Source organism: Thalia democratica, chromosome 5, assembly GCF_965202585.1.
Source record: "Thalia democratica chromosome 5, ktThaDemo2.hap1.1, whole genome shotgun sequence".
NCBI classification, from domain to species: Eukaryota; Metazoa; Chordata; class Thaliacea; order Salpida; family Salpidae; genus Thalia; species Thalia democratica.
Genome location: NC_139169.1, coordinates 69,159,762 through 69,180,250, shown reverse-complemented (window position 1 = coordinate 69,180,250; position 20,489 = coordinate 69,159,762). Strand labels below are relative to the sequence as shown.

Below are 20,489 nucleotides of genomic sequence, written 5' to 3'. Positions count from 1 at the left end.
ATAAATACAAATAAGTTTATATCAAATTTTGAGAGTACTTGTTACTTCAATACCAAAAAATGTTCCCAGACCGGGAATCGAACCCGGGCCGCGTGGGTGAGAGCCACGAATCCTAACCACTAGACCACCTGGGAGAACGTTAGAGATGAAGAAATAGCATTTATATAGACTCTAAGTAGCGCTAAAGGTTATAAAAAGTTTATTTCTACCAAAAACTATCAAAATATTTTGATTTTTTAATGTTGTTGTTGGTCGTGTAGTGAAGTTAATTGTTTGTTAATTATTCAAAACACGACTATTATAAATGCTAATAGAAAAGTTAATAAATATAGACTATTAATGTATTTTCTAGTTAACGTATTGTAATAACAACATATATATATATATATATATATATATATATAAAAAAAGTTTTATTCAAAGATGAAAAAACGAGAAGAACTCAAGTTTCGTGATTACTCACTCATCAGCTTCAAAAACAAGTTTAAAATAAAGCACAAAACAAAATCACTAATGAAGGTAAAAAATTTTTTGCATAAATAGATTATGACGTAATTTTGAAACTATCAAAAATCGTGCAAAACGGCTTGTGCAAAAACTATATATATATATATGGAATTAAGTTATTTAACTTAATAAATTAAATTGTTCACACTGAGCCCACCTTGAGGGCTTTATTATTAAAAAGGTTTATTTAAAGATGCAAAACTCAAAGTACTCGAGTTTCGTGACTATTCACTCATCAGCTTCAAAACAAGTTTAAAATAAAGCACAAAACAAAATCACCAATGAAAGGTAAAAATTTTTTGCATAAATAGAATATGACGTAATTTTGAAACTATCAAAAATCATGCTAAACGGATTTTTCAAAAATTAATATACCAATAGACAATAAACTAGCGAAAATTCATATAACTTTAGTGAGTAACTATATATTAGGACAGATAATTGAAAGAGGTACAGATAAAATTAAGATGCAAATTAAAATTTAAGTTATTTTAAGATGAAATTAAAACTTGTTAAACTTTAAAAGCGACTTTTTTATATGTCTACAAGACGATACAAACTCGCTTCTTTTGTTTAGGCATCTCTTGTCTTTCTGCGCATAAACAACGGCTGATGCTTCTGTGAGACACAGCCTACATATTGGGCTATAGCCGTCGGCTATAGGCTGTGCTCTTTTTATAACTTCCCAGGATATTTCGAAGTCAATGCCGCTGCGCTTTAAGCCACAAACATACTTCGAAAGTTCAGTGTCATTTTCATATATGCCGACTTTAAAAGATTTTTTATGATTGGCATACCTGAATCTAAACTGAGTCGAGCACAAGCCGACATAGAACCTCGTCTCAACGCCAGAGTTAACTGTGGCCTTGTAGACGATGTTATCTGAACGGCAATTACCCCCTTTCAAATTATATTTACAGCTACCAGCGCAGCCACATTGACTTTGAAGTCCTGAGTTTTGATTTAAAATTTTTTGGTTGTGTGCCTTAATGATATTCTCAAAATTTGCCATACACGAATAACTTATTCGCATATTATGTTTGTTGAAAATTTTTGTTAGCGGGTTTTGTTTATTGAAGTGTTTTTTGACTAGATTTATAAATTTTCTTCCAATACTAGTTTTTACAGAATTACTAAAAGGAGGGTTGTACCAGATTACATTTCTTTTTCTTTTGTGTTTTTTATTATTAGGTTGTTGCTCAGATTTTTTAAATTTAAGTTTGTTGTCGTACCCGCATTTTTTTTTTTCATATTCATCTTTAGTCTTTAGAAAATTTTCTTCTTTGCTTGATCGTTTATTTAGGCGTTGATTTATTATTTTAGGAATTTGTTTTATAATGTTTTTAGGGTGGCTTGATTGTTGGTTTACAAACATAATTTTAGCGTTTTGTTTCCTGTAAGGCATAAAAGAGATATAATTCAAGTTGAGCTTCACATCTAGGAAGTCAGTTATCACTAGTGGAAATTCCACAGTGACTCTCAACCCCATAGACTTGAAGAAGGCATGAGTTTGTTTTTGTAGCCTTCAATTTTAAAGCCGGAAGAGTTGGGCAATACAGCTAGACCATCGTCTCTGTATAACCCAACTCTATTTAAACCAAAGATATCTTTTAACCCGCCTAACAAAAAAAGTCCAACAAGTTCGCATAGTTCTGCGCCCATGTAAGATCCCTGTCCTACGTCAAAAAGTTTGGTGGTATTTACTCCCTTTTTACGCCACAGGGCTCCTTGTTCGCAGAGTACCGATTTGCAGGCATTTCTTATCAGACTTAAGTCGTCGGCAGGTACGCTAATGTAATTATTAGCAAAGTTCAGTGATTTAATCACCAACTCTTCACTAATAGAAGGATAATAAACGACCACATCGAACTTGAAAAAGCTGTACTTCTGTTCTCCAATCCAATAAACCAACTTAAGACTTGGTCCGTGTTGGTCCACTGCATAAGTTTGGATTTCAGACGCACAGCTTTGTTGATGCGGTCGATTTTGACCTTACATATACGTCCTACATCAGACTTAGTGGGGTTAATCAATCTACATTTAGGGTGTGTTAAAAAATTCTCTTTGTGGTCTTTAACCGTTATATATGCACTTTATAATGGTAGTTTTTTTTATTCTGTCGTGTATTTTAAGTGTTTTTGTTAAATTTTTAGCTTCTAAGTTTATTTCATTTAAAAATGTTATAATACATTTTACATAGTCTTTAGTAATATTATTAATTAATAATTTTCTATTTTCACTCACTGAAACTTCATAAAAGTTTGCAGTTTTGTCTGAAGGTACAATCAAATTGTTGCACCTATATCCCGCACAATTATTAATAGTTCCGTCTGGAATTGGCTTCTTGTTTTTCTGAACTCCACGTTTTTCACCATTCTGATTAGATCTTCTTCAAAAGCCTGCAGATGTTCTATCGGCTTTGGTGTACGTGTGGTTTTGAAGCCGTAGTTGTCATGATCTTCTGTTGACACATCTTCTTCTTCGAAAAACTTTGCCTTTAAAAAAGTTTAACAAGTTTTAATTTCATCTTAAAATAACCTAAATTTTAATTTGCATCTTAATTTTATTTTTACCTCTTTTAATCATCTGTCCTAATATATAGTTACTCACTAAAGTTATATGAATTTTTGCTAGTTTATTGTCTATTGGTAAATTAATTTTTGTACAAGCCGTTTTGCATGATTTTTGATAGTTTCAAAATTACGTCATAATCTACTTATGCAAAAAGTTTTTAACTTTCATTGGTAATTTTGTTTTGTGCTTTATTTTAAACTTGTTTTGAAGCTGATGAGTGAATAGTCACGAAACTCGAGTACTTTGAGTTTTGCATCTTTAAATAAACCTTTTTAATATATATATATATATATATATATTAAAAAAAAATATATATATATAGTTTATATATATATATATATTTATATAAACATTAAAAAAAGAAAACAAAAAAAAAAGAAAACATTTATTCATCAATTTTAATAATCATAATGTAAAGTATATATGATTTAAAATTTTAAATAACAACAAGTCTATTGAACAAATAAAACAACATTTTATTTTACTTTTACACTATTATATTAAACAAATATCAGTTATTTTTTATTGGATGTAAGTTTATTAAATCTAGGTTTATAATGACTGAATTTTTTTTAATATAATAGTGTAAAAGTATAATAAATGTTGTTTTATTTGTTTAATAGACTTGATGTTATTCTAAATTTTAAATCATATATACCAGGGGCGTAGCCTGGGGAGGGACGCTGACCCATGCGTGCCACCAAAAAAATAAAGAAGTAAAAAAAAATGTAATATCTTTATCCTTAATTGTTTTTTTTTTTTTTTGCTTAATTTGACTTTTTTCAACTATGTTTTTCTACTATTCGAAAAGTAAAACGAAATTTCGAATACCAATTAGTGACAAGTTAGGAAAATTACCCAATATACTGATTCGGTGCGTAATTGCAAATGCGCACCGATGTTGATGAAAAACTCCATAAGGAAAAATGTTATAACTTCATTAACTTTATAAGAACTTAGACTCAAACGCAACTAGTAAGTGCACCGTAGTAGTATAACCTTATGACAGATTTTTTTACAAAGAAAAATGCTAACATTTTGATAACAAACCATAAAGCTAAACCTGTTTTATGGTGATAATGATTCAAGAATAAACAAACTGTATAAAAATAGCAATAAACAACTGCTAACAAAATAAAAATAAATTGATAATAAGAATAAAAATAATAACAACATAGTTTTAAAGAAAAATAGCAAAAAACAGAAAAAATAAAAGAATAATTTAAAAGAAATAATAAACAAACAGTTCATACTGTGATTACAGTTTTAATCTCACTATACAAAAACAGTTGTTTTAATTAACTAAAATTATTTTTGTTTTTATTTTTTTTATTTATTAAGATAACAAACAAATCGAACTTTGTTTTTTTATCAGCCATAAAGTTTAAAAATTAATCAATTTTTATAGCAAGTTATTTTAAAACTTCTTTAGTCACATCATAAATAGATTTAGAGCAACTTAGAAAACAAAATTTTCCCAATAAATTTTTAGTCTAAAAGACATAATTGATTAATTATAAATTTAAATTTATTTTGTTTTAAATCAAATTTTAAACGATATTTAAAAAAAAATTCTTTCTACTAATTGTTTGTAGTATTTAAAAAACGCTATTTCCTAAAGATCTTAGAAAAACTTACTTTAAGATAAGTGAAAAGTTATATTTATTGTGCATTTTTAAAAGCATGGAAAAGTTGACCTTAAAAAATTTATCTTTCAAACAATTTGCTTTGTTTCAGAAACATTTAGTAAAATCTTTCCACACACTCAGGATAACTCAGGATTTTATGAAGATTTTGAAAACTTTAGTATGACTCAGTAAAATCAGGATAACTCAGAATAGTTTAAGTATTTTTAAGCTCAGGCTGACTAAGGATAGATTGTTTTTTTTTTAACTCAGGCTAGATTTAGTGGCTTTAAAAGCTTTGTTATAAAGTTTAGTTTCTATTAGTTTAAAAACAATAAAAAAATTCTCTAAAAGAATTTAAAGTGCTTATGATGACACATGACATTTTTAAACTAGCTCAGGACAGTTATTTTGACTCAAAGAGTGGCAAGGCAATTCTGAATTCTTCAAAGTAATTTGTTTTTTGATTTTTTGTGTAAAATATGTTTTATAATATTAAAGAAAAAGTAAACATTTGTTTTCATTAATTTTTAGATTGTTATTTAAAAAAACATTCAAAGTAATATTGTATGGAATGTTGCAAGTATAAAAATATGTCAGGTAGGAAATTGTCTGAAGTTCAATAGCTTGAATTGAAAAATAGCAGACCAACACCAGATATTGCTATTACTTAAAACTGCAGTTCAGGTGGTATGAAGTTTTTAATTTTTATTTTGTTTATATTTCAGATTTTCTTCATTTATTAAGACTTATTTTTACAGTTTTATATTGTAATATAGGTAAAAATGTAGAAGTTAAAAAAAAAAACTAGCTCTTTAGGTTTCTCCTACAAAAAATTTAAAACTTTCAATTTTAATACTAAAGATTTAAAACTTTTATATAAAAGATAAAGATAGTATATTAAAAGCTGCAACAAACTAAAATATGAGTTATTTTGAGTTTTATACAATTTTTTTGTTGATATAAAATAGATATCGAACATTATTTAGAAGTTGCACAAAAAAAAAGTGTTTTGAGATATTAATAGTTATACTTAGTTGACTATTTATTTGTAGTTTAAGTCCATAGGGTGATTGAGCCATGTTTTTTAGAAGTTGATCTTATTTGAAAGATTTTTTTAAGCTTTAAGATGCTTTTAATTGTTTTAAAAAATTCGATTTATTTTTTGAGATATGATCAGTCAAAGTCGGGCCGCATAATAGGTTACCTATTGGAAGGATAAACTAAAACAGCGAAAAAAGCTAGTTTGTTTAAAATCTATCTCCTCCTACATTTTTCAAGCAATCTTCTTCAAACTTTAAGAGTTTAATCTTTACACAATAACAAAAAAATATTACTTGTTAACTCAAAATTTTATGGTAAATTTTTTTTTTTTTTGACAAAAAAAGATGATTTAATTTTTTTTATAAAATTACGTTAGCTAAAAATACATTTATAATCAATATTTATTAATTTTTCTCTGAGTTTTTATAAAAGTCTTGTTTTAAATAATTAACAAACAGTTAACTTCACTACACGACCAACAACAACATTAAAAAATCAAAATATTTTGATAGTTTTTGGTAGAAATAAACTTTTTATAACCTTTAGCGCTACTTAGAGTCTATATAAATGCTATTTCTTCATCTCAAACGTTCTCCCAGGTGGTCTAGTGGTTAGGATTCGCGGCTCTCACCCACGCGGCCCGGGTTCGATTCCCGGTCTGGGAACATTTTTTGGTATTGAAGTAACAAGTACTCTCAAAATTTGATATAAACTTACTTGTATTTATTGTTTTATTCAATTTATTTACATGTCTTCGTTATAGTATTATATATAATCAAGCTAGTCAACATTTATCTACTCTTATTGATAAAAAACAGTTTTACTATAATTTATTTTTAAATGTTTTCAAGAAATTTTAAAAATAGAGGGGACACTCGGATTTGAACCAAGGACCTATCGATCTGCAGTCGATTGCTCTACCACTGAGCTATATCCCCGTGCGTTAAGAAGGCGTATAACTAAAATATAAACAAGTTTTGTGTTTAGCCTAAAGCAAAATTCTATACAATGTTTATTTAATTGCATTGTATACCGTTAATAACAAGTGCAGACCACAATACAGAATAATTAAATGTCAAAAAACTAAAATTTAAAGCAGTTCAAAATGCTTTAAGAAATACTTGTTTAAATGAAGTATTTATTAAATATTTGATTTTGTGTTATAAAAACAAAATAAAACTAAGCCTAAAAATCTACTTAGTAAAAATATTATAATATTAACTAAAACAGAACTCAAAATTTAAAACTAATTTTGAAATAATAACGAAAAATTAATAAGTATGAAATTAAGTTTAATTTCTAAAACTATAAAATACAAAAACATATTTATTACTCAAATTAAAAAAAAAAGTTACTAATAACACAAACTACAACATTTATTACACTAAAAACAATTTCAAACATTTGGTACAATTTTTATAACATCAAATGAATTTTTAAAACATTATTGACAACATCTTATACATTTAAATAGGTGTTTTATATCATTTAGTGCAACTTTTACTCCATTGTTTACAAATTTTAAACTTTCAAGTGAACTTTTATAACATTCTACATTTTATAAAATTAAGTACAACTTTTTTAATATAATTTACAAATTTTTTAACATTTACCCATTTAAACTAAGAAAAATAAAAACTCATCTGCTATTTATTTAATAAACAATTTGATAGCAATACATACAATATTCACAACATAGAGTACAATTTAGTATAAAGTTTAAAACATAAACATGACTTTTATAATATTTAGTGCAACGTTTTATATATCTCAGTACAACTTTATAACATTAAGTATACTTTTTTAACTTTAGGAAGATTTTTTAAAAATTTAAAAACCTTTTATAACAACATGAATAGCATATAAAACTTTTAGGGTATTTTTTGGAACATTATTTACAATTCTTAAAACATAAAGTAATGACTTTTTTACATAAGTTACTAGTTTTTTAACAAAAAGTGAAACATTTATAAAATTATTTTAAAATTGAAAAAATTAACTACAATTTTTTCAACAATTTCTACAGCTTTAATATAGTAAAACTTTTTATACATTTAGTAAAATTTTATAACAAAATTTTAACTTTTATAATAACAAGTAATTTTTAGGAATGTTGAATAAAAATTTTATAATGTTTAGTGAACTTAATTTAACACTTACAAAAACCTTAATAATTTCAATATAAAGCTTAAATTTACTATAGAAATATAGATTACATTATTTAAAGCACACCTACTTTGATGTTCAAAATAGATTTAGACCAGGGTTTCCCAAACTCATTTTCTAAATCGCCCCCTTTTCAGAAATTTGAAAAATAATCGCCCCTCACGATTTTACAATGTATTTTTTTTTCTTGAGTACAAATTTTTGAGCCGAAAAAGTTGTGTTCGAAATGTAATTTAGTCTGGTACTTCTTATGCACGCACTTTTGGGCTGTGTTTAAAGTAGTTTACAGGGCTTGAGAAAATAAGTTATATTTGTTTTCTTATAAGCCCAGTAAAGTGTATTAAAATACTTAACTATTAAAAAGCTTTGTGCAATCTGTAATCAATCCTTTTTAGGTATGAATTGTTTTGAAACTAATGAAACTTTTAGGGTAGTGGTGGACAACTTTTGTAGTCAGCAATTAATATTTACTAAATAAATCTATTTTAGTTTCAACTCGTTAAAAAAGTGTATTTGCGGGCTGCATAAATTAAAAAAAAATAACATATATGAAAATTAAAAAACTCGAACAAAATTGTAATAGAATGATTTAGTATTATTGTGATCTAGGAAATACTTTTTTTAATTGAAAACCAAATTGAAAGTGTATTTCAAAATATTAAGTATCAAAAAACTAAATTTTGTTTATTTTGCACAAGTAGTTTTTAAGTTACTTAGCGGGTCTAAATTTGACTGGATCTTAACCGTACGTTACCCATCTGAAATCTTAACTTAAACCTGACATTATAATAATATCTCATATAACGAACTTCGGACATTTAGAAATTAATACTAAGTAACTTATTTTAGCCGCACAAAATACTTTATACTATTTTATAAATAGGCATGTTCTAAAATTAATTTTACCAGAGATTAAAAAACTACAAAAGAATGAACAATTTATTTTACACATAATAAAATAATATTAAAGCATAGTTTCTGATCTAGTTTGAGGAAGTTCGACCGACTATTTGATTATCTCACTTGAAAAGTGGTCTCATAAACAGCTTCAGTTAATGCAGTAAAATTATTAATTTCAATGCTAAGATATATTATAGCAAGTTAGTTGTAAAGTTAAAAACTTAACTTTTTAAAATATACGCTTTGTAGTAGAATGCCATTAAATAGTATTTGACTTGGAATAACCTTTAGGAAACTAAACCTTAAATTTACATTTTATTTTTTTTTTAAATTGAATTCAAAAAAATAAGTCTAAAGTTTTACAGTTAATTCTGTTAACAGAAAGTAATCGATTAAAATTTTTTTTTAATTAGGTTAAAGTTTTGTTTTGTAACTGTAGCAGTCTTTTTGATGGCTTATTTAATACTGTTTAAATTTATTTTTTCTCTAGTTATTAGCCTATAATAATTTACCAGAATAAAATAGTGAAAAATTAAAAGCTAGTGTTGAACTATTAAAATAAACAACATATTCTAATTGCTAATATATTAAAAATTAAGATAAAACAAAAAAAAAACAGTTGTATTAATAGTTTCAAAATCCTTAATGTATAAATTTTTTTAAAATAATAAATCAAGTTAGAAAAAAAAATTGAGTTTAAGAGTCTTTTAAATAAAAAAATTGAAGTCATTTCAATTAGAGATCACAAATCTATACTCTTTTAAAACCAAAAAAATATTTGAAATAAAAAATTTAATGGTAATCAAGATTTTTTTTATTTATACAGGTTAAACAAATAATAACAAAAGTATGTCAAATAAATTTCTTTTAAAAAAATACTTTAATCACTATGCTATAAAAACTTTTAGTGTAATGTAAAACGAGAAATATAAACTACAAAATTAACCAGGTTAAAATAAAACTATTAAAATGTTTAAAACATAAACCATTTAATAAATACAGTAGACTTTCGTTTGAGTTCGCACTTTGAACAAAATCAAAAAGTGCAAACTCAAAAATTATTACCACTGTCTTTACAAAATGATAAATTTAAATATGTTATATGCAATAATGTTATGTATATAACATGAAATCAACTAGTTATAAAAAAATTGATCTATATAAGCTATTAAATATTATGTACTTTTTGTTTTATTAATACTTAATAGTAATAGACTTTATTTAAGTTAAATTTTAGAAAATATAAGTTTGCATTTTTTTAGGGTAAAAATTGCCAACTCAAGAAGAAGTCTACCGTAATTAATTTTTATTAGGCATTATGCAAACCTGTTGTAGAATAAATAACTTAATAAAAATTTTATTATAAAAAGACTACTTAAATACAATACAAACCAGGTTAAATAAGAAGTGTTTTAAAAGGTTTAATAAAATAAAAAAAACTTTCATAAAATGATGTCTGCTACTCAAGTCTAATAGAATGTGAAGGATGAGGTTCATGACTGCTTGCAAGTTTTTCTAATATGATTCTTAATCAGTAAAATAAAGCCTCCTTTACAAATATCTAGATTAGATCTTTTGCTCAAGATGTTGACAACTGATCTAAAAGCTTTCTCAACAACATAGCTAGAAGGAAAAACTATAAACAACAATCTAAATCCCTCTCAAATGATTGGATACTTTTGCCTTGGTTTTTGTTGAGTCCTAAAGCTTTCATATCGTTCTTTTGAAAAATATACTTTAAGTTCAAGGTCAGTTTGTAAGTCTGAGAAGGATTCCTGTTAGTCGTTTACTTTAAAAAGATCTGCCTCGAAAAGATCCATATTTTTATCTATATGATAGCTTTTTTGTGTCAAATCGAAATTTTACTACTTAATATGTTGAAATTATTAAAAACTCCAGATTTTTTAGGTTTTTTTTTGCGTAAATTGTCAAATTTCAGATTTTTCAGGTTTCTAGGTTAATTGGCAACCCTGTATAATTTTATTTCTTAGCCTAACTTAGTAACTTTTTAAAAAACAATTGGAAATATCATGAGGTGATATAAGTATCACCTCATGATATTTCCAATAAAAATAAAAGTATACAGGGTTGCCAGTTTACCTAAAAATTTAATAATATATAACATAGATTTTTACAAATTTATGATCCCAAATAACATATATGTCAGATTATAAAAAGGTGAGAGGGATTCCGATCGTCTATGATCTATATAAATGTTAAATAAGAAAATATATGAATAAAAATATGTAATTTACTTGAAAATAGGAGTCATAAGTACTTGATTTTTTTCTATATTTTACATAAACAAAATAAACTTTTTTTTGTTTAAGTGTTACCTCAGGGTCAAATATTTAGTAGCAAGCTAAAATGAGTAAAATAGCAATATAAAAAGTAAATTGGTACACACATTCATATATATGTATATATATATATATAGATAGATATATTTATTTATTTAACTTTAATTTTACGGGAACTAAGCAAATGTCATGAATAATCCTTCTATTTATACTAGTTTTATAACATTTATTTTGTTTTTAACAGTATATGTTTTAAAAATTCGTATATAATATTGACACTTGTATATAGTAAAAAAAACATAATGAGAAAAAAAACTTGAAAAAGAATTGTTTGAACTAACTTTAATATTCCTAAAATGGCAATCGAACCCGGTTCGCTTGGATGAAAGCTAGAAGTCCTAACCACTAGGACTAGACCATGTGTGACTACAACATAATGGTATTTACTACGTTTACAATAAGCATTATGACATAACAATAAGAACTTAAGTAGTTGTTAAACGATGTGTATGTTGAATTATTAAAACTTTAGCTATAGTTTAGTATAGTTGATTTACGATAATGTTTTTATTTTATTTTTTAAGTTTAATATCCCTGATAACACGAATAAAGTTAGTAAATAAATTAGCAAGTTCACTACTTTTTTTATAAAATCACACTTGCAAAAAAAAATTTTAAAGAAAAAAATATTATAAAAATTTAAAACGTTTCAACTATGATAAAAGTAGTGTTATTTTAAAGTTTGTATCTCAATGCTGATTTAAAAAAAAGTACTATCTTATGTGAACCACGTGTGTTTTTAGGCGTCAATCACACAAACTATAAAAATATTTTTTTTTTAATTGTACAAAAATTAATCACCAAATGGTTTTGTATAACTATTCTAAAATGATATAAAAAACAACTTAATCTTCTTTAACTACTGAAAACTTAAAATTTTTGCAAGCATATCAATAACATAACTAAAAATTATTTTACTAACTGTAGTATAAAGTTTATATCAGGTATATTTTTATTTTTTTGGTGCAGAAAGTTTGAAAATGCAAATATTGTCCTTTAAAAAAGGTTTTCTATACACAACGGTACGCAGTTTTGCTTTACTCTTTGTAAATAATATAACTAAAAAAAAAAGTTTGGCTACTGACTTCTATTTCCTTAGTGAATGAAATTTTTTCATGTAACACGTTTAAGTTACAAAACAAAGCCTCATTACTTTTTTTTGTTGTGAGAAAACTAGACAATCGTCCATGTACCTTATGTAAAGAACTCGGGACGATAACTCTTCAACAAATTTAGATTCTAAATATTAAATAAAGATAATAGCGAACGTAGGCATAAGAGGAGACCACTCTGTCTACTTGACTATAAAACTATAAAAAATTAAAATTAAATATAAATCCTTGGAGTTGAAATATACTTGAAGTAATAAGTGAGTTTATATTTGTTATCGTTTTTAGGTATTACGAAATTAAAATAATTTGATATTTTTAGTTCTATTAACTTTAAGGAATATTTTTTTGCGGTTTGGTTTGCTGTTTCTTTTTATATAACAATATACATAAGTTTTGTATACCAATTTTTCTTTAATGAAGTATGTTGAATTTTTGTAGGTAAGACCATAAGGGGTATGAAAATACTTAAAAAAAGTTAATGCCATAGGAAGTGTAGGTCACTTTATTTACAACTTGATCTTATTTTGTGAGTATTAAGTAAGCTACAAGTTGACTTTTACAGAATTTTTGATTTTAAAGTATTTTTTTAAGATTTAGCTATTTATAGTCGAGAGTTTAATAGGTCTTTAAGGGAGAAGAAAACTAAATTACGAATAAAGAGAAATCACTAAAATCTTATCTACTCCTACGTTTTTATGACTGTGTTAAATAATGAAAGTAAAATGAAATAATGAGAGTTTGAAACACAAATAAATAATATAGCACTCTTGCCCTATATATTAATAAACATTTAAAAAAGAAATCTAATGAAACTTCCTAGAAAAAAGTTTTTTAGAGCATTTAAAGCATTATTGTCAAAATCGAAAGTTTACTAACCAATCAGTCAAAAATATTTTTGAATCAGTCAAAAATATTTTTGATAATTCTTACGAGCTATAATAAATTGATCATTTAGTTTTTCAATTCGATAGTTCAATCATTACTATATTAACGTTCCAAACGAAGCCAATCATCTAAACTTTTAATTTTAGTTTAGTTACGGATCAAAAAGTTGTTATTTTAAAATTATTCAAAAGTAGAACTTTCGATGATGAAATATTGATTAAAAACCAACAGAAAACGAAAAGGTTGTAAAAGAAGTATTTAGCAGTGTTTTTTTAACGAACAGAGAAATTAAAAACCAACTCACAATACATTCATCAATATATAACTATTAGAATGTTTCACATACAGTAACCTCTCGCATCTTTACGCACTCGTGACCTTACGCACTCTTGTTTAGTTACGCATTTTAGAGTTTTTAAAAAATAATACTTTTTTTTTTTCAGTATTGCAAAAATTAGGTTTTTTGTATATTTTTAATTTAAAAAATGTTTTGAATGCTACCTCACCTCTCTATATCTTTAGACTTATGTTCCTTCACTAATTGATAAACATTTAGTTATACCTTAGTATATCAGAATTGTGTTAACAAAAGAGATTAAATTAAAATTCTGAAAGAAATATGACTGTGTTAAATAATGAAAGTATAATGAAATAATGAGAGTTTAAAACACAAATAAATAATACAGCACTCTTGCCCTATATATTAATAGACATCTAAAAAAGAAATCTAATGAAACTTCCTAGGAAAAAGTAGCAGTGATACTTAATAAATATATATCTTGCACTAATCACAAATCTCAATGATTTTTTTAGTAAACATATCACTAATTTTCTATTTCTTAAAAATCTACTTTTTCTCAAAATTAGTAAATTTCTTTTAAAGTATTATTATTTTCTATTAATATAAATATTTTAATTTTTTATATATGTATAGTTTTATCTTTTGTTTTCATATTTAGAAATAAAGTAAGCAAATTGTTAAAAGTGGGAAAGTCCCCAGTCTTCTTTAAATAGAAACAATATTAAAAAACAGCCATTATAGTAAGTATATTTGGTACCTCTCGTATCTTTACGATCTCTCATATATTTACGCATTTTTTCTGTGGACACAATGTGCTTAAATAAGCGAGAGGTTACTGTACATAAAGTTCTAATCGACGCATTTCTTAATTGCAATGTATGTAGTTATTATTACGTCACTATGCATTTATTTGTAGAATAAAATTGCAATAAGCGTCATACGTACAAGTCCTACATGGTCTAGTGGTTAGGATTCCTGGCTTTCACCCAGGCGGCCCGGGTTCGATTCCCGGTGTAGGATCATTTGGCTGTAATCGTATAGTGGTTAGTACTTCACGTTGTGGCCGTGACAACCCAGGTTCGAATCCTGGTTACAGCACTTTTTATGCAGAATGTTAAATATTAATGAAATAAGAGTAATAAAAAATGAAAATAGGTACTTAAATTCACTAGTTAAAAAAAAAAATACATATTATATAAAAGTTAATTGTATAAAATTATTTAAGCAATAGTACAAGTGAGAACTAAATTTTATATTTTTTTTCAGGTTTCAGTGAGAAAAATTCCGACCTTCGGAAATATCAATAAAATAAAAAAACTGCTTTATAAACACTATACAATTTTTTTATAGTGTTTACGTAAATAAAAGTTTTATATATTTTTTAAATATTATATAAATACAAAAAGACGGCATTTCTCAAACTAAACAAAAAAGTAAATAAAAAGTATTGTTTGTTTATAAAAACATGGCTTATGACTTTTAAAAAGTTATACTAATTTTATTTTAATAACTAATCTTAATAAAACTTTTTGGACTTAGTTTTTAATAAAACTTAACAAACTTGTATTCGGAATTTTCAGTTGATTACATATTTTTCTGGTCCAATTTCCTTACCTCTTTTTAAAACAAAGTTTTAGACAAAGTTTTATTCAATTTGTATTAGTACAAACAAATTAATCACCATAAGTAGTTTTAAAAACAGAATAAATATCTAGGTTTGATTAAAAAGTTGTTAACTGTTTTAATACTGTGAGTACAAATTTCAAGGTATAAAGCTCAAAAGTTTTTGATTGTCAACAAGTATGCTTAAACCAAAGTGATGTTTATAAGCATTGTAGGTTTATAAATGCATAAGGTCGTATCTTGACAGGTCCTCGTTAGTATAGTGGTGAGTATTCCCGCCTGTCACGCGGGCGACCGGGGTTCGATTCCCCGACGGGGAGGTTTTTATAATTTTGTTTAAAGATTTCTCTACTGTTGTTGAAAAACATGTATATCAAAATAAATAAATTGAAAATTGTTATCCATTACAAGGCACCTAAATCATAACAACGACATTTAAGTTTGTTGAAAAAGTTATTAAAAATTAACAATAAATTTGTAATTTTATATATGCTGGCCTCAGTTTGTTTCTAAATCTATGAGCTAATCTTGAAGACATAAGTGTGTTATCTTATCTTTAACAGTGATAAGAAAAGTAGCCAAATTAAGTAGTTTAGCTTCTTTATTTTTTAGCTTAATTTCTTTGGTTTAGTCTATAAAAATAAACATCGTTTGTTCAGGTCTTGCCTTAGGCTGTTGTTATAAATTCTACATCAGGCAGACAGGCAACAAAAAAATATTACCTTTATAAATCATATAATTTGATTACGAATAACCGACCGCGTGGCCTAATGGATAAGGCGTCTGACTCCTAATCAGAAGAATCCGGGTTCGAGTCCCGGCGTGGTCTTTTTGTAATGTAATTTGAAATTACACATAATTTATTAACTATTAATAACAAATGAGCATACTAATGATTTGTTTATACTTTAATAAATATATCACCTGAAAAACTGCTTTAAAACAATTGTTTATATCGTTCTTATATAGAGGACTATCTTGTTATTGTAAATAATAAGTTATTGAAAAATGTATGCTGAAAAATTAAACTAACATCATTTTTCGCTAATTCTAACTGAAAACAAACTATTTTAACAATTTTAATAGAAGTCTTAAGTATATGGTACATAAGTATTGAAATAATTTATCCAATCAAAATTCAAACGATTTACATAATACTAATATTTCAGTGCATTAACCACCTTTAAAAAATGACCACAATGGGACCCCAACCCACAATCTTCCGGTTCGTAGCCGGACGCCTTATCCATTGGGCCACGCGGCCGGTCTATTATGGGCTCGTATTAGCAATTATAAATGTTAAGATTTGATGCCCGCGTGAAATATTCACTTCAAACATTTCTCAACTATGCAGCGCAATGCAAATAAATTCGGCTAAATGGTTACGTCACAATGGTAATTGGCTGTTGACTGAGATTATATCGCTGCTAGCTTTCAAGTTCAGCTGTAAGTCTTATTGGCTCGGAAAATTTTTAATGAACTCTTTTCGGTTGCTTTAATTTCACTTTACTAGAAAAAAAGTTATTCTAAAATTTTAATATTTTGATATTTAAAACTTATACTTTATCATAAATTTTATTACCAACAGTCAAATTTTAATTGCTACGTCTAACTTGACTATTAGTTTGTACAGCAATCTTGATAACAATTTACGCCGAAAAAATTGCTTTCTGTTAGTATTTTAAATTATTTTCGTCTTGTGTATATAGAATATACAGAGCAAAAAATAAAATTTTAAGGGTTACAACTAAGTATGTATTTTTAAAATTTATTTATTTCACTTATACTGTGAAGTATAAGTCGTTATACGTTTTAACGAATTCCAATTACAATTAAAAACAAAATATAGTTTATAAAAATTAGAGAACTAGATTTATAGATATAATTAGATTTTACAGGTAAGTTACATATAAATACTTACTTTTTAAAAGGTACTTAGAAAAATGAAGAAAGTTATAAAAGTTTGATAAAGATTTAAGTTTGAAATTTAAAAAACTTTGTTATTAAAAGGTTGTGGGTTTCAAGATAGAATTTCGTATATAAACCTACACGTGTTTTTTGTAGTATATATACAAAATGTATTTGTTAAAACAGAATACAAAGTCTCAAATAAAAGCTACGTTAATTTGATGCTAAGATAAAGTTATATTCTGGTTTAAGTGTGCTGTAAAATACTATATAGAAGCTCTTGTCGGTTTAATATCAGTATATAATCGCAATTAGCTACCATTGAGCACAAGTTTCCGTAGTGTAGCGGTTATCACGTTCGCCTAACACGCGAAAGGTCCCCGGTTCGAGCCCGGGCGGAAACGTTTTACTTTGAAAAAATAAATAATGATTAAACTGCCAAAACACACATATTATACAACTAAGATAACCTAACTACCATCTATTTTTTTCTTTTTTATTGATTACTGAAAAAACAAGTTTTATCAAAATTTAACTATTTACATATATTCACGTATGAGAAGTCAATAATTTTATTTTGCCATTAAATGTAATCAAATGTTTTTAAGCTGTAAATCTTAAAATGGTGAGTTTTATATATTTTTTCTATTATTTGTGTAGAAGCATTATAAAAGTAAGTAAAATATCTTGGTGAATAAAAAAATGTTACAACAGTTTTTATTTCTTATTAATGAATCTTAAGCATTAAACCAATTTTCAGACAAAAATACATTGTCCGGGAATCGAACCCGGGCCTCCCGCGTGGCAGGCGAGAATTCTACCACTGAACCAACAATGCATCTATTTTAAATCGGTTTGTGAAGGTTATAAATTATTTTTCACTTATGTGCTTAATATAGCTGCAAATATTACTTGTTCAATGCTTATATTTTCTTAAAAAGTCCACCATCGCATTATAAGTTTAAAAAAAAAGGTTTTCATTTTTTGCCCATTATGCAGGAAAATATAGTTTTATTCCAAAGAAAAACATTTATTTTTTATTTTCAAAACCCAAGACTTATACCAAAAGTTAATATTATTTGATGTACTTTCTAGTTATATAAAAATATAAACAAAAATTTTGAAATACTTATACAAAAAAAGTAAATGTCGATTGAAGTTGAAACCAGTATACTAAAATAAAGTTGAAGATTTAAAAAAAAACATAGGAATGTGTTGATTTTTTTTAAACAATATTTTTGAATAAGATGTAAAAGCTGTTTTTAAATCTTAAAAAAAAGCTTTCAGAAAAATAATTTTCTAAATAAAGATTTAAGCTTTACAAAATTGCAAAGCTTTAATGCCTACAATAATACATAAAGCTAGTATTTTTCTTGTGGTTGTATAAAGTTTAGTAAAACATGTGAGAAAAACAAAACTAAACTGAGTCAGCTGAGATTATTAAATGTTGGAAATCAATTAAATCAATCGAATTTTTTTTTTGTGCATTACGTCACAAATAGTTTTTACGCGTAATCAAATCAGCATTTAATAACTAGGGGTAGAACTTTTTATGGGTACTATTTTATGGGCACTATTTTGTGGGTAGAATTGCTGCAATTAAATTTGCCCATGATTTAATGTTTTGTCATTGTTTTGTTATTAAAAAATTACACAAAAAAGTTATAAAATACGTCACGCTGAAAAGTAAATTGAACAATTTTACAAATTTTCTTTTTCTTTTCTAATTCTACAAAATGTAAAGACTACTGCTAGAGCTAGTACATGGAGCTCTATTTTTGTAAACATACAAGATAAAGCGTCTAACTGATATTATTTTATTGAAAATTTACATTGAATTATTTTGTTAACTGCAGTTTTTGTTAAATTGTAAAAAAAAGTTTTAACTGACTTGGTCAACTTTTATTATTAACCATATACTTAACAGTAAAGTCATAGTTATAGACTTAACTGCTTATTTTATAAAACCAGAATTGTGTTTTTTATGAACTATAACCAATATATTATTTTGTGGTGATTTTATGCACAGTACTGTTGAACAGCCTATAGTTGAAGTCTGCAATTTATTAAATTTTGTTCGAACATAACAATAGTTAGTCATCACAGTTAGCCATAGGGTGGGCAACTTACGGCCCGCGGGTTGGATCCGGTCCGCAGAGTGGTAATTACGAGACCGTCAAAAGTAAAACGATACCCGCAAAGGCGTTAATTTGGCCCGCAAAACCAAGCTTTTGTATTTACATTGCATATATTTTGATTTAATGTTAAAGCTCAAAAGCTGGCTAAACTACATATGGTGTAACATACTAACTCAACCTTGAAAACGTTAATCTTTGTAAAAAATAAAGGTTGAAGCGGAAATTGTTTTAGTTAAAACAATAAAGTTTAAATTTCTTTATAAGTAAAGAAAAGTTTAGGGTATGTTAAGAAGTTTTTTTTTTACTTTTTTTACCTTGTAGAATAAAGTAAATTAGCTTTACTTAAGATAACTATAAGCTTTGAAAAAATAAGCAATACTTGCTGCTTCCAATTTTTAATTAATCTAAAAAAGAAACTAAGGCTTAACTTGAGTTTTTGAATAAAATAGAGTTTTAATTTAGATAATGTTTGAAAAACTTAAATAAAAATGCGTCGACCGGGAGTCGAACCCGGAACTAGTGCTTGGAAGGCACCAATGCTAACCGTTACACCATCGACGCTTGTTATATACTCCAACGAATTTAGTTTTTAAACTTATTTCTAAAACCAACCCATGTGTAAAGCAGTAAACACTACGTAAAACCAGCAGTAAAGCTTAGCATTTAGCAGTATATCTGGAAATAACTTTGTGCTCTTTAATCTATATTTACAATTTAAGTAGCTTTCTTTGAATATTTTAAACAAGTTTTATCTTTGTTAAAGTAATATTAAAACTTCAAAACTTAAATTACTCAAAATACAGGTTTTGTGCATGCTTTTTAATTTTTGTAACTATAATTTTCTTAAAGTTAAAAGTTTTTTTTTTTAATCATCCAAGCAAAATTTTCAAATTTTCGTAGCTATTACAAGCAGGAAATTACTTAAATTTACAATATTCAAGTCACAATAAAATTTAGCTTGATTAAAATGCATCTTAACTTAAGCCCACTTATTACTATTAACCTCATTCTTACTTAAGCAATGTTTACTTTGAAAATCAACTAGAAGAAAGTAGAAAGCTACAAACGATTTTTTTTTTACTTTTATTATTTGTGTTGTTCTTTGATTTTTAAATTTAACTAGAATTTAAACTTTGCCTAAAATTCAAACTTAGTACAATAATTTAACTTGTTTTGTTTTTAGGTAAAAAAATTATTTCAACCATAAGCTTTCATATAAAGCATTTGAGCGGGATTTTAAATTTTAATACCGATTAAAAGCACAAGATTGTTCAAATTTTCAATAATTACGTCACAATTAAAATAAGCTACACCAAATTCAATTAAATTTTAAGCTCACTTCATTA

At 26.1% G+C, this 20,489-nt stretch overlaps 10 non-coding genes across 10 annotated transcripts; 6 read left to right on the top strand and 4 right to left on the bottom strand.

Annotated features, from left to right (window-relative positions):
* Positions 1-62: 62 nt before the first annotated feature.
* Trnae-cuc (transfer RNA glutamic acid (anticodon CUC)) lies at positions 63-134 on the bottom strand. The gene has a single exon. It is a non-coding gene; the product is annotated as a tRNA-Glu (tRNA).
* A 6,209-nt stretch (positions 135-6,343) lies between these two features.
* Positions 6,344-6,415, top strand: Trnae-cuc (transfer RNA glutamic acid (anticodon CUC)). The gene has a single exon. It is a non-coding gene; the product is annotated as a tRNA-Glu (tRNA).
* Positions 6,416-6,616: 201 nt separating this feature from the next.
* Trnac-gca (transfer RNA cysteine (anticodon GCA)) lies at positions 6,617-6,688 on the bottom strand. The gene has a single exon. It is a non-coding gene; the product is annotated as a tRNA-Cys (tRNA).
* Positions 6,689-14,422: 7,734 nt separating this feature from the next.
* Positions 14,423-14,494, top strand: Trnae-uuc (transfer RNA glutamic acid (anticodon UUC)). Its single transcript has one exon. It is a non-coding gene; the product is annotated as a tRNA-Glu (tRNA).
* Positions 14,495-14,500: 6 nt separating this feature from the next.
* On the top strand, positions 14,501-14,572 carry Trnah-gug (transfer RNA histidin (anticodon GUG)). Its single transcript has one exon. It is a non-coding gene; the product is annotated as a tRNA-His (tRNA).
* A 773-nt stretch (positions 14,573-15,345) lies between these two features.
* On the top strand, positions 15,346-15,417 carry Trnad-guc (transfer RNA aspartic acid (anticodon GUC)). Its single transcript has one exon. It is a non-coding gene; the product is annotated as a tRNA-Asp (tRNA).
* Positions 15,418-15,853: 436 nt separating this feature from the next.
* On the top strand, positions 15,854-15,926 carry Trnar-ccu (transfer RNA arginine (anticodon CCU)). Its single transcript has one exon. It is a non-coding gene; the product is annotated as a tRNA-Arg (tRNA).
* Positions 15,927-17,336: 1,410 nt separating this feature from the next.
* Positions 17,337-17,409, top strand: Trnav-aac (transfer RNA valine (anticodon AAC)). Its single transcript has one exon. It is a non-coding gene; the product is annotated as a tRNA-Val (tRNA).
* A 363-nt stretch (positions 17,410-17,772) lies between these two features.
* Positions 17,773-17,843, bottom strand: Trnag-gcc (transfer RNA glycine (anticodon GCC)). The gene has a single exon. It is a non-coding gene; the product is annotated as a tRNA-Gly (tRNA).
* Positions 17,844-19,632: 1,789 nt separating this feature from the next.
* Positions 19,633-19,704, bottom strand: Trnag-ucc (transfer RNA glycine (anticodon UCC)). The gene has a single exon. It is a non-coding gene; the product is annotated as a tRNA-Gly (tRNA).
* Positions 19,705-20,489: the final 785 nt, after the last annotated feature.